Genomic DNA, 15,670 nt, shown 5'->3' with positions numbered 1-15,670 from the left:
CAAATGTTTTATATATATTTTTCTCATACTGAGTCTTCAAAACAAGTTTTTAGTTTATAGACACAGCACTTTTCAATTTGGGCTAGCCAAATGTCAAATTACATAATCACCAGAGCAGCTCTAGAGTTTCTAACCACAAAGTAATAAAATATATGGCCCTGTAGTTTCTGAAACCTTCATGTTTTTTAGTATCTTGCCCCATGTATTTGGATTTCATTCTCCCTTTTTGCCATTATCAGCCTGGTAAGCATTTTGTTTGACTTTCGCTCCTAGCCATTTTCCAGCGTAAAGGATGTGATCCTGGCCTGGTATGTTGGCTTGTTAGTTTTAGGAAGTTTTCAGCTCCAGACTCGGACTGCCCATCTGAATTTCCCCAAGCCCCTTGGCCATTTGGAGCCCCAGTATCCTCTCCCAGTTACTGCAGCTTTTCTCAGAATGGCCAGTGAGATCCCAGCAGAGTCTGAAGGCATTTTGCCAGTCGTCTGACTCTCAGGCCTGCTGAGGCTCCTAGCCTCCCCTTTGCTACTTTTTGCTGTCACTGATACTCTATCTTATCATCTTATCTACTCATTATCATAGAGTAATAGTGACTGTATGTGAGTCCTTAAAATGGGTGGTGAGGCTGATGAATGTAATTTGGCTTGAGGATTAATCATTCAAAAACGATAAGCCATATTGTCTGGAAAATATATGAACAAAACTTTATATTGAGAAATAGTGAAATCCTTTCTCCAATAAAACCTTGACCACGTGCTCACAAAATTTTATTGAATATCCTCAGTGCACCAGGCACTGTTTTGTGTGTTGGGGAAATAGCATTGATCAAAATAGACAAAAGTTTCTGCTTTCACGGAGCTTACATTCTGCTGGAAGTGACACACAACAAAATATAAAACTGTTGAAAACCTGCAGCTATTTTATTTGAAGCAAAAGGTCTAAGCCACTTTGCCTCTCCTAACTGCAGCATTCACGCTCACCTCCTTCTTGACTCTACTTTGGAAATTCCTGCTCTGAAGTGCAGTTCAACAAACGAAACTGATGCAATATATAACCAGGCATGTAGCACTCAATACAGTGATGAAGCAAAGGCTATACCTTTGGCTGGGTCTGTACTAGTGTCACTTTTGGGACCCGAGCACCTTGGAGACTCACTAACTGAGGAAAGCATTTCCTCTGTCCTATGAACATGAATCTTTAAAAATACTATTTCATATGTCAGTCATCTTCTCTCCTAGGTCCTTCTGCCACTCTTGTGTTGTTGTGGTGCATTGGCATCTCTGCCAGTCACTCTTGTCAGCCATTATTACTACATCTTTACTGCTCCCTCTTCATAAACCTGTTCTCCAGGAGCCTGGGTTCTTTGTGTGCTGGGAATACAGCCTTTATATTTTTCAGCAGAACTGGGTGCTGCCTCATCCCTTCCCCGGGCAGAATATAGAGATTTTTAATCTCAAGACCATATGACTTGAAGAGACCATTCATTCATTCACTCTCCAATAAACTTTTCATTTATTCTCGTTTACTCATATTTTTACGCCTTATCTTACTGTTATTAACTTATTCATATTTATTCAACAAATAATAAATGCGCTGAGCACTATGAATATGCTGATGAACAAAAATAGGCATTTCTCTGCTCTTAGAAGATTAGAGTTTATTGGAGGAGGAAGATATTAATAAAAAAAATCGTACACAAAATGCAAAGTTTTGGCTATAATAAGCACAATGAAGGGATGCTATTAAGAGATAATTCAAAAGGTCCATATGATAGAGGCATTTCTTTAAAAGTGGCTAATGAGAGAGGCACAGAGAGAGATCTTCTAAAATAGTGTGGTGGGGAAGAGGGCCCATCTAAGAATTCAGAGTCCTTTCAAAACAGCTTGGAAACTCCAATCTCATCTGCTACTATGAACCACCAAGAAATAATTCTCTGGGGTCTGGTGACACCGATTCAGAACATTTTTGTTTAAATCCATGTATAAGACATAACAGCTGAATCCTGGTACTCAAATACTGTTTCAGTCATCAGTTACATCTTCTCTAAGATGTATTCCAAAGACACCCAAGTAAGAGAAAGCTGAGACCTCATTTAGCTGATAGAACAGTCTGTAGAACCATTTTGACTGTGAGTACTGGTAATGAATGGGCTTTAAAGTAAAATAACAGAATTTAGATCCCATAATGGGATTAAGATCTTACTGTGTGACAGGTTTGTCTTATATAAATTTGCAAAAGGGACATTCTTTCTGTTATGGCTTCAGTATTTTTTTGTTGCCACAAGGTTTATGCAGTATTAACTTCTCCAGTTATATTTCATAGTAGAATAGCTGTAGAGGAACCTAATTCTACCTTGTATTGGCTTTGCCTGTTCTAGAACTTCCTGTAAATGAAATCATACAGTACATATAAGCATATGTGTGTTGTCATTTGGTATCTCTTCCCACAGGTCCATCTTTCCCTGGCCATGGATCTATTCCTTTTCTGTTCTATAAGTATCCCATAGAGGTTGTTTGCTTATATTCTTGGCCAGAGTCAGCATCAGACTCTTCAAAAAGATTATATGCCCTTCTTCTCTTCTCTTTCTTTTTCTCTCATCCCTTGAGATTTGCCTTTGCCTGATTCATCCTGCTCTGGACCACTGCCCTAGGCGCTCTTTTCCATAGCTCCCCAACATTGCCACTGGGATGCAATCCAGTTGCATCCAAGTTACCTCGGTAGGTACATATGCCTTTCAAAAGGAGGTCCTCTTAGCTTCCATGACACTCAGAATATTTAAGCCCTTTCTTTGGTGCAAACCAATGTAAAGCTTTAGACATTTTGCTCCTTCCGGTTTAAGTCATGTGTATTCATCTGAGCATGAAGGGATAGGGTTGGTGTATGGAGATAATTTTTAAATGAAATCTTATTTATAAAGGAGATCTAGTTGCTTTGGATGGGACTATGTTTGTCACTTTCCAGCATCATTTCATTTCACAGCAGAGTGTAGGTAAGGTAATCTCTCTTCCCCCTTTTTCATCTTCCTTAATTTTGGACTCATTTTGGTCTTCCTTAATTTGGACTCATTTTACATGAGTTTCCCGGCTACTTGTTATGCTGGGCTGGAGCGAGATAAGGGAGTTCTGTTTATCATCTTCCAGTGAGCTACACTAAGTTCTTTTGACAGGCACCAGTTGGCAGAATATTCAGCCTTGGGAAAATAAGTGTTCGCACACATGTCCTGCTTCAATGGCATTTCTGGTATTTTAGAGTTTATAGAGTAAATGTTTTCTATTTTTACATATCTGTAAAGTATGGAGTAATTTTTGTAAAATTCAGTTTGTTCTTGTGGACTGAGAAGTTTTGTGATGAAAATCTTAAGGATGCCATTCTTTCCTTACAGATCAAGATAGGTAGAAAATGAAAATGAGGGGTGCCTGGGTGTGTCAGTTGGTTAAGCATCCAACTTTGGCTCAGGTCATGATCTCGTGGTTTGTGAGTTTGAGCCCCGCATCAGGCTCTGCACTGACAGTGAGGAGCCTGCTTGGGATTTTCTCTCTCTCTCCCTCTGTCTGACACATGTCCCGCTCCCTTTCTTTGTCTCTCTTACAATGAATAAACTTAAGAAAAATGAAGATGAGATCTTTTCCTCCATACAGTGGCATCACTTCCATACTACTATTGAGGGCATCAGAGCAAATGGAAGAAAGCAAATCCATAGTGTCACATACTAAGGTAAGACATTGGAGTGTTTGTTTGTTTGTTTGTTTGTTTTAATGACGCTTTGGAGTGGCCTATAAATTTTGGATTCAGTCTTTACACAAAATTCAGTCTTCTGAACAGTTGTTTAGGGGCTGAGAACATGGGTGCTCCCTAAAGTGAACAATCGCTTCACAATCCCCTAGGAATCTAGGTCCAAATGTCACACCAAGAAGGAAGGTAGAAAAGTTTATGAATTGAGAGTTCCATGCAACTTATTTGAGAGGGTAAGAAGCTAGAAAAAAAGACATGGATTTTTTTGTTCCTCCCTGAATCAAGAAACTTTTTGTTTGAAATGCTGATCAGAGTCAGTCTTTGACCTCATCAGAAAGCTGTCTTTCACACCTCTCTTATATGGAGGTTTAGTGCCTCTCTAGATACTACCTGAGTCTTTTTGGCCTATAATATCTCTGTGCTTGAGAAGCTGTATTAACAACTCCTAGTTTGTCTTTTTCCTCTCAGCTCTATGCTTCTTGACTTCAGAAATTATATCTTATTCATCATTACACAGGCTAACATAAAATAACTTCTCAATGTATATTTATGAAATTAAATATATATGTAAAGTGGCTATATATAATTATAACCACAGTGATTTAGGACACTAGATAAGCAGTATGTATATGTACATATATATATATATATATATACACACATATACATATATATACATATATATGTACACATATATATGCATGTACATATATGTGTATACACATGTATACATATATTATAAATAAACACACACACACATATATATATATACATATATATATATATATATATATAATATAATCAGGAAACTTCATAATATCAGAAGATACCATACAAGAAAAGATTAAATGGTAATGTTATAAGTCTTTTAGGTAATGCTGGAAGGTCATATGTAAGAAATGCCTCATCCCACAACATAATGATTCCAAAGAAGAGACAGAACTTTTAAAAGGCTACACAGAGTGCTAACATTGGAGACCGGGGTCCGTAGCATGGAGGAAGTATCTCCAGAGGACCAGAGGAGAGGTGAGAACTGACTTTGATCATTGTAGGGGTTGTGAAGCAAGTTACAGTCATACCAGTGCAGACAGAGAGCATGTGTGAGGGGAACCTAGGACGCAAGCAAGGGGATCCAGATGCAAGCAGAATTATTCTCTCAGAAAAGTGCTGAGATCTGTCGTCGGTTACTTCATGAGGTGAAACTGAAGTCTGACGTGTCCTGTACTAATGAATTGATTCTCCTTTGTTACGTATATATATAGGTGTTAGTAAGCCACACGTGTAGTTCTCTTTAATGAGTGGAGGTTTTCTCACTCTAGAAAATGCTTGTGTTTCCTTCTTGAGGTCCCAAGTTAAAGAACCCCTCTTTGTTACGTGTGGAACCTGGCACAGACGATGGGTAAAGTCTAGAATTCAGAAAGTGTAACTAATGAAGTGGCTTACTTTAAATATTGAGCCTAAAAAGACTTCATCCTTTGTGCCAAATGTTTGGTGATAACCTCACACGACTGGCCGCCTTTATGACCTGCTTCTTCTATAATTTCACTGCAGTTTTCAGGCTCATATCCCCCTTTACCCAGCCCCCCGTAAGCTGGCATGACTGCAGAGAAGTAAAATAAGTCAAAAGAGGAGATTCTGTTGAAGCAACTCTTAATTAGTTCAATTATTAATAACAGCAAAATTTAATAGAAGACAAAATTGCCAAAAACTCACGCAATTCTTTAAAATCTTAGAGTACATAAATTCATCTCTTTGGTTAGATTTTTTTTTTTTATTTCTGTGAGAGAGAGTGAGCTAGGGGATGGAAGAGAGAGAGAGGGACAAAGGATCTGAAGCGGGCTCTGCACTGACAGCAGCGAACCTGATGACTAAACTTGTCAACTGTGAGTCATGACCTGAGCTGAAGTCTGACGCTCCATTGACCGAGCCACCCAGACACCCCTCTCTGGTTAAAGCTTAAGTGAAATGTATTTGACTAGCTGTTAGAATATAAAATATTTGCATAAATGCTATTTTCCTTTTGAGTAGTTTGTGTTTTTAAATCTCCGTAGCTTCAGGATTTAAACACGACAAATTTTATAACGGAAAGGAAAAGGCCTCTGCCCCACTTCATCACCACTTGCTCAAATTCTTAAAAGTTGTTGTTACTTATGTTGCCATTTCTAAGTTACACTTATTTTTCTTTGCTAATTTCTGTTTATTTTACATTACTATCGTACATTAGCTTTTTAATTTATTTTTTATAATCTTTTAATTTTTTTAAGTAGTTTATTTGAGAGAAAGGGTGGGAGAGAGGGAGAGAGAGAAACTCAAGTAGGTTCCGCTCTGTCAGTGCAGAGCCTGATGCAGGGCTTGAACTCATGAACCCTGAGATCTTGACCTGAGCCATAATCAAGGGTCAGACACTTAACCAACTGAACCACCCAGGCGTCCCTGGAAGATTAGCTTTTATCTGTCTTAATATCTTGCATGCCCTTTTCTCTTCCTACATTTTTCCAATAAAAAGAGACCATAATCTGGTAATCAATACTTAATACGTACGTAATATGATTATGTAAGTGTGGTTTATAGCTCTGGTTGTATTTCATTTCCTGTAAAACTTGTTTGATGTTCTCCTTCGTCTTCTGGTCTGCTTAGTTTTCTGTGCTCGTATCATTTTATAATTAAGTGTTCCAAAAGTCTCCTACAGAACTGTAAACATTTCTGACAAGTATTTTACAAATGGCCAAACATATCAGGTGTTTTCTGGGTTCGTTTTGTGGTGCAGAATTCTTATTCCTGTCCACCCCAGAGTGGCTGCTCTCTGGCCTCCACTGCCAACCTTTGCTGCCTCCTCCCCACTCCTCCACCACTTTGCAGTCATGTGAAGGAAGAAATTGACAGGATGATTTTAGGTAATGCAGTAGGCAGAATTTCTAGGAAGGGCCTCTGAGATTTCCCACCCCCTCATTCCCAGCACCGGTTATTGTGATATCACTCCCATGATTGTGTTACCTTCTATGGAAAAATGGGCCTTGGGAAGGGGAAATTATCATATGAGACTTTCCAAGCAGAGGACTTTCTCCAGCTGGTGTCAGAAGAGGAAGGCAGAGGAAAATCAGAGCCTAGGCACAGGAAGGATTTGTTGCACCATTGCTGGCTTGAAGGTGGTCAGATGGAGAGTCGTGCAGGTGTTGTCTAGGAGCCAAAAGGGGTCCCCACCTTTTGGACCAGCTTGGAAATGGGAACCTCAGACCTACAGCCACAAGGAACTGAATTCTTCCAATAATCCAAGGGAGTGGATTCTTCCCTAAGCCTCCAAATGAGAGCCCTGCAGGCCCACTCCTTGGTTTACGTCTTCCGATAGACTGAGCAGAGGACACCCTTGAGCCTACCAGAGCCTAAGCCTGACCTAAAGAACCGTGAGATAATAAAGTTTGTGGTTATTTGTTCTGTTGCCATAGAAAACTAATATTGTTAGATTTAAGTGTGTGTGCTTTCATTGTACAGATAACCAACAAACTAATAATAGTATAATTACTTGGTATTAAAAAGGAACAAAATACTAATCTATACAACAACGTGGATGAATCTGAGAAACTTGTTGTTGATACAAAAAAGCAAAAATTAAAAGAGGTCATATTCTGTGATCCTGTTTATATAAAGGGCAATAAAATGGTAGAAATCAGAAAATACCTGCCTTCTGAGGGCAGGATGGAAGAGACGGAATTGGCTAGAAGGACCCATGAGAGGTCTCTCCAGGGTGATGGAAATATTTGATGTCTTGTTTTGTCAGTGGCTTCATGAGTGTGTTCAATGGTTGAAACTCATAGAACTGAGCATTTAAAATCTTTTCATATTTCTGAGAAATAAAGAAACTGATCCCATTCACAACTGCACCAAGAACCATAAAATACCTAGGAATAAACCTAACCAAATATGTAAACGACCTGTATGCTGAAAACTATAGAAAGCTAATGAAGGAAATTGAAGAAGACACAAAGAAATGGAAAAACATTCCATGCTCATGGATTAGAAGAATAAATATTATTAAAATGCCAATGCTACCCACAGCAATCTACACATTCCGTGCAATCCCAATCAAAATTGCACCAGCATTCTTCTCAAAGCTAGAACAAAAAATCCTGAAATTTGTATGGAAACACAAAGACCCGAATAGCCAAAGTAATATTGGAAAAGAAAACCAAAGTGGGAGGCATCACAATCCTAGACTTTAGCCTCTACTACAAAGTTGTAATCATCAAGACGGTATGTTATTGGCACAAAAACAGACACAGAGACCAATGGAATAGAATAGAGAACCCAAAATAGGACCCACAAATGTATGCCCAACTAATCTTTGACAAAGCAGGAAAGAATATCCAATGGAAAAAAGACAGTCTCTTTAGCAAATGGTGCTGGGAGAACTGGACAGCAACATGCAGAAGAATGAAACGAGACCACTTTCTTACACCATACACAAAAATAAATTCAAAATCGATGAAAGACCTGAATGTGAGACAGGAAACCATTGAAACCCTAGGGGAGAAAGCAGGAAATTTCTTTGACCTCAGTCGCAGCAATTTCTTACTGGACACATCTCCAAAGGCAAGGGAATTAAAAGCAAAAATGAACTACTGGGACCTCATCAAGATAAAAAGCTTCTGCACAGAAAAGGAAACAATCAACAAAACTAAAAGGCAACCATGGAATGGGAAAAGATATTTGCAAATGACGTATCAGACAAAGGGCTAGTATCCAAAATCTATAATGAACTCACCAAACTCCACACCTGAAAAACAAATAATCCAGTGAAGAAATGGGCAAAAGCATGAATAGACATTTCTCTAAAGAAGACATCCAGATGGCCAACAGACACATGCAATGATGCTCAACATCACTCATCATCAAGGGAATACAAATCAAAGTCACCCTGAAATATGACCTCACACTGGTTAGAGTGGCTAAAATGAACAAATCAGGAGACTATAGATGCTGGTGAGGATGTGGAGAAACAGGAACCCTCTTGCACCGTTGGTGGGAATGCAAACTGGTGCAGCCACTCTGGAAAACAGTGTGGAGGCTCCTCAAAAAATTAAAGATAGAACTACTCTATGACCCAGCAATAGCACTGCTAGGAATTTACCCAAGGGATACAGGAGTGCTGATGCATAGGGGCACTTGTACTCCAATGTCTATAGCAGAGTTTTCAACAATAGCCAAATTATGGAAAAGAGCCTAAATGTCCATCAACTTATGAATAAGATGTGGTTTATACATACAATGTAATACTAATTGGCAATGAGAGAGAGAGAGATAATTCTTATTATCTTCCCATACTGTGCCACACTTTGTAGGGCTGGCTGTGACGGCACTCCTGGGGCACCTGATGATTATTTTAATTTGAAAATCCTATTCCCTTCTCTGGATATTCAATTAAAGGGGAAAAAAATGCAGCAGATTTGCAGCAACGTGGATGGAACTGGAGGGTATTATGCTAACTGAAATAAGTCAGAGAAAGAAGCATACCATACGTTTCACTCATATGTGGATCTTGAGAAACTTAACAGAAGACCATGTGGGAGGGGAGGTGGAAAAAAAAATTATAAACAGAGAGGAAGGGAGGCAAACCTTAACAGACTCTTAAATACAGAGAACAAACTAAGGGTTGATGAAGGGTGGGGTAGAGGGTAACGTGGGTGATGGGCATTGAGAAGGGTACTTGTTGAGATGAGCACTGGGTGTTGTATGGAAGCCAATTTGACAATAAATTATATTAAAAAAATAAAAACAAAAATTAAAAAAAGTCTTTTCATCTTTCTTGATACACATTATGCTTTAATACAAATAAATTAAAATGAAATTTAAATGAATTCTTCTGTAATCCTCCCCGGTTGAAGTAATCACTGTTACTTCTGAAATTCCAGGCCCCAATCTGTGAGGCATTCCTCAGACAATGGGGCAGGACCTATGTTGTGATATTTCACCTACTGTTCTGAATTTATTAAATCTTGTGTAGCCACTCATTTTTTAATATATGTGTTTTCTCCTTCTTCTCACCCCCAACAACACGATGAGCTCTTGAATGGCTTGCAGAATGCTTGCCGAGGAGAAGCATTCCATAACTGGTGATTTGGTTAATTTCTACAGGGAAAATACATGATAGAAAAAGGAAAGGGGCTCCTGAGTGGCTTGGACAGGTAAGCATCTGACTCTTGATTTTGGCTCAGGCATGATCTCGGGGTTCGTGAATTCAAATCCCACATTGGGTTCTGTGCTGACAGCGCGGAGCCTGCTTGGTATTCTGTTTCCCTCTCTCTCTGCCTCTCCCCTGCTTGCTTTCTATATCTCTATCAAAATAAATAAGAAATAAGCTTTAACAAAAGAAAAAGGATAGAAAATAATAACAAATAATAGATTGCATATCTCTAACTCAATTTTTTTAAGTTTATTTATTTTGAAAGAGAGAGACGGAGAGAATGGCTGGGGGAGGGGCAGAGAGAGAGAAACCCCAGCAGGCTCTGCCCTGTCAGCATGGAGCCCGATGCTGGACTCAATCCCAGGAACATGAGATCATGACCTGAACTGAAATCAAGAGCCACTCAACCAATTGAGCCACCAAGGCACCCCTGAAATTTAATTTTTATAACAATTTTGACCTTATCTGTTCTTCAAATATTCAGCTATTTTTAGCTGCTAGGGCTCTGGTTTTTATTTTTATTTTTTTTAATTTTTTTTAACGTTTATTTTATTTTTGAGACAGAGAGACAGAGCATGAACGGGGGAGGGGCAGAGAGAGAGGGAGACACAGAACCGGAAGCAGGCTCCAGGCTCTGAGCCATCAGCCCAGAGCCCGACGCGGGGCTCGAACTCACAGACTGTGAGATTGTGACCTGAGCTGAAGTCGGACGCCCAACCGACTGAGCCACCCAGGCGCCCCATAGGGCTCTGGTTTTTAAATACCATGTTTATAATATACACATCGGGGGTTTTAATAAACATGTTTATGTTATACATGTTTAAACAATTCATGGTTAGTCACTAAGTGAACTCCTGGGTCTTGTCTCTTAATGCAGCTAGGTTCTTTTCTCTTCTTCACAAAATGGCTCCCTTTTGAGAGAACAGGTGTGATCTTTTCTTTCCTTCATGAGTAACAACTTCCTTTCCAAAGCGGCCCCCTCTCCTACTGCTGCTCTGAAATAATCTGAATTTGTGATTGCCTTTCCTCCTCAGAACACTATCTTTCTGTAATTTGATAGTAAACCTTCTGCAACATTATTGACTTTTGTTAATAGCAATGTACTATCGAGGCTTAGATCTATATAACATTTTTGTTTAATATAGACTTCTAAAAATCATTTAAATGGCTGTAACTAGAGACAGGATCCGTGAAATATATTTATAACCACATATATTACATTAAAGAGACAAGATACTAAATTAAAGCTTAGCCATAGAGCCGCGTAAGTTTACAGAATGATAAGGCAACATCAGGGGTAATTGACTTTACCAAGCATTGCTTCTCTGTTCCTTTTTCCAAGCTACTTATCTATTCAGTCTATTTTTAATTAAAGCTCACTACCTGCTGTAATCTTACACTAATCCTTGAAAATCGGAGACTTGAAACAAACAGAAAGGAAAGTGGTTCTTGTTGACAGATGATAGAGAACAATATCTGGACTTTTCAGTTTATTGCTTGCTAATTTTGGAAGTCTGGATGATCCCCGAGTGGCTCTCTGATATTTTGTTTCTTCCTCAAATAAGGGGCTGTGGTTCTCCATAGTGACGCCTGTAATTTAGCTTTGGCCAAGGTACTAAAGTACTTTCCTTATCTCAGATAGATGTAACTGAGGATCTAGTTGAAGGCTGAATAATAGAAATATTGATCTTACTGATGACTTACAAGCTAAGATGGTTGATGCTTGAGACTTCAAAAAACTTGGATTTCCAAGTGCCTGCCAGGTCATTGTTCTTAAAAATAAACCACCGTTGGGCTGTCTCAGTACCTTCTTTCCTGGGTCAGAGTCTAGACACCAGAACTCTGCGTGCATGATCTATATAGATTGTTTACCTTTCTTCCACAGCACGTACCCAGAGGTACCTGTGCTCATGTCCTATAGCAGAGGGAATGAATATAATCTAAAATTACCATTTAAAAAAAATGTAAGTTACTATCAGCCCCACATACAGTCTAATGTGGCAAGATTTTTCAATATGATGTGTGGTTTTCCCATAGGGTGACTGTAAGCACTAAACAGTGCATATGTGTCCATTTTTCACTTAATTTTTTTCATGGCCCAATTTATGCACACAGTATTCATTCTGATGAATTTTAACAGTTTATACACCTGTGTAGGTAAAATTGCCAGAAGAGGCCAATTCCAAGATACCAAGACTTCAAAAGACCTGGATTCCAAAGGCCTGCCAGTCTGCAGCAGGTAGAATTGACTCCACGGCCTTCTTTGTTTTTCGCTTTCCAATTCCAGCTGAACTGCTGCTTCCCACACATCATTTTCAACACAGTGAAACACCCAGCCCTTCTTTTGACCATCAGTTTCAATACATTTGTAAATTCCATAGTCTTTTTCTCTGCGGATTTGTAAATGTTTGTAGCAGCTAACACTAACTGTCCTTCAAAGTCTTGGGCTCCCCCTTCCTTGGAGCAGCTGTTTCTGGAAGCAGCTACCTAACCAGCACATGGTTTCTGGCATATATTCGCTATCATGTAATTTCTCTACTATCCTCTAACCCTGTGGTAATTTGGGGTGGAGTTGTCCTAATAGCTCTTTAGAGTTTTCCTAGCTTTTGTGCCATTTGCCTCACCTACCCTACCCTGAGTGCAATAAACTCTTTTCACAAGAGCAGTACTGTTCAATAGAACTTTCTGTGGTGGGACGCCTGGGTGGCTCAGTCGGGGAGTCAAGGGGAGAGTCTTTGTCACTAGTCATATGTGACAAGTGTCTGACTTTGGCTCAGGTCATGATCTCACAGTGGGTGAGTCCGAGCCCCGTGTCGGGTTCTGTGCTGACAGCTCAGAGCCTGGACCCTGACTAGGATTCTGTGTCTCCCTCTCTCTCTCTCTCTCAAAAATAAATAAATGTTTTAAAAAAAAAAGAACTTTCTGTGATGATGAAAATGTTGTGTCGCTATGGCCTCTAGTCACAAGTGGCTCTGAGTCCCTGAAATGTCACTAGTGTGCCTGATAAACTGGATATTTACATTTTATGTTAATTACTTTGCTTTTAAATAGGTACACGTGACTAGTGACAAGGACTCTCCCCTTGACTGAACTTAGTCCTCTCTAAGCCTTCTTCTCAACTAGGCTGGGAGCTTGACATCCGCCCTTGTCAGGCTTTCATTGCCCAGTGTTAGCAAGGATTCTACTAAGGCAGTTTAAATAAAATCTTTCACCCTTAGTAACTGATCATTCTCAATATGTGGTCAAATTTCTCATCTTCCATGCTCGATATGTGATCAGTTTCTGCAACAATCCAGTTGGCTTAGCCAAAATCCTCCCTACCCATGGTACTACCTGTTAGTAATTTTTCTATCCACTGACCTCCTCCCTACTCCTGCTATAAATCCCCGCATGTTCATGCTGCATTGCGAATTGAATCCAGTTCTATACTGAAGTCTCTTTTCCTCTAATGCAGTAGTTCTTGAATAAAATCTGTTTTTACTACTTTAAAATTTTTTAATGTTTATTTTTGAGAGAGAGAGAGAGAGGGAGAGAGAGAACGAGTGGGAGATGGGCAGAGAGAGAGGGAGACACAGAATCCCAAGCAGGCTCCAGGATCTGAGTTATCAGCACAGAACCTCTCCTGGGGCTCGAACTCATGAACCAAGAGATCATGACCTGAGCCGAAGTCAGAGGCTCAACCAACTCAGCCACCCAGGTGCCCCTGTTTTTACTACTTTATATACTGTTGTGCTCTGGTTCTCTTCAACACCAGGGTCTATTGTATTGTAGCTCTAGCCTCTCTGAATGCTCAAGAAAGTCTGACTCTTGTTTACCTATAATGGTAGATAAAACTATTTTTTTTTAATCCTGAAACGAAACAAACAAAAAACTGTCAGTATTCATGTACCGTCTTGCCTTCTTTTCATGCAGTGGTACAAAAAGTTAACATGCAAAAAATAATTTGTAGTCTTGGCATTGTATCCACAGAAATTTTGATTCAGTAGGGCAGGGCATGCTCCTCCTGAATGGGATTTTTAAACAGGTATTCAGGTGATTCTGATGCTGGTAGCCTGTAGACCAACTTCTGAGAACATTGTCGTAAGTGTTCTACTCCTGGAGTAAAGGTTTGATGTGAAACGTGGTAAATAAAGTTATGAATAAGAAGTTATGGAAGAGTTTAAAGCACAGTTTTTGTATTAAACAATAATGTAAGAGTTTAAGATTAAAAGACTCTGCTTGAGCCAGCAGTGTTGGTCTGGGTTCTGTTTTCCAGGCAACTCTTCTTCTTTGGGGTTATTTGGTGGAAGGGGGAAAAAAAGCCCTGGGACTCTAGTTTTAAAAAGAAGGAAGCCATGCGAAAAGGTATTTTGATTCCTCTTTCCCTCTCATTGTTCATCCATCCATCCATTCATTCAGCTGCTATATTTGACCACTGACCATCTTCTAGGCACTGTGATAAGTCCTGGAAATGCAATATCATTTTCATGGTGCACATTGTTTATGAGGGAGAAGAGGGTTATTGAAAAATGTTTTTCAGGCACCCTGTTAAATTATGCCCATGTCTTATATGATTTTAATCCATTCCACACAACAACTATATGGAAGTAGATGCTATTGTGACTCAGATAACAATAGAAGAAATCAAAAGATTCTATGCAGAAATCTCTGGACTAGGCCATAGAGGATAAGGAAAGGGAAAAATTCTTACAGGAGTCATAAAGGACAATAAAAAGGGAAGCAGGCAGACCAGTTCCTGGTTAGAAGCCTATAGACTTAGTCCCGTTCTTTTCACAGTGTGGAATCTAGTAACCCTGAGACCTGGGAGCCACCATGACTGGCCAGCTGAGTCATGGAAGCTGGGGATGATAGAAGCATTTGGAGGGAAATAGGGCCTACGCGAGCATTTTAGGTTCAACGCTGAAGTCTTTCGGTAGAAAATTATGACATGGCAGTCACCCAATTCTATGAAGATGGCATGCTTCAGATGCATTATGGCTTTAATTGACTTGTTAAGAATTACATCCCTTATATACATGGTAGGAGCAGATCATAGAATATGAAGTTAATTTTAGCTTTAAGAAATAAATCAGCCAAAATCATGGTACATTTAATAGATCAGTCAACTGCAAATACAACTCACAGTGCCAGTGAATGAATCTTGAGTAGCCAAGGGGGGTCATTGAACAGGATTAAAGGATGGTTTTATTAACATATACACATTTTAGGCTATTAAAATATTTTTTATTCTGCCTACAAAAAGGAGAGGGCCAACATACACATGAAAAGATGCTCTACACTACTGATCATCAGAGGAATGAAAATCAAAACCACAATGAGATGTCACCTCACACCTATCAGAAGGGCTAAAATCAAAAACACCACAAACAACAAGTATTGGCAAGGATGTGGAGGAAAAGGAACCTTCTTGCACTGTTGGTGGGAAGGCAAACTGGTGCAACCACTGTGGAAAAAAGTATGGAGGTTCCTCAAGAAGTTAAAAATAGAATTACCATATGGTCTAGTAATTCTACTCAGTATTTACCCAAAGAATATAAAAATACTAATTTTAAGGGATACATGCACCCCGTGTTTATTGTAGTCTTATTTACAATAGCCAAATAATAAAAGCAGTCCAAGTGTCCATGGATAGATGAATGGATAAAGAAGACGTGATCTATCTATCTATCTATCTATCTACCTATATCTAGATATTATTCAGTCATAAAAATGAATGAAATCTTGCCAATTGTGACAAAATGGATGGAGTCAGTCAGTATACTG

The sequence above is a fragment of the Felis catus genome, chromosome D4 (assembly GCF_018350175.1).
Source record: "Felis catus isolate Fca126 chromosome D4, F.catus_Fca126_mat1.0, whole genome shotgun sequence".
In the NCBI taxonomy this organism is placed as follows: Eukaryota; Metazoa; Chordata; class Mammalia; order Carnivora; family Felidae; genus Felis; species Felis catus.
The sequence above is the reverse complement of the archived record's forward strand: the minus strand, read 5'-3'. Positions refer to the sequence as shown.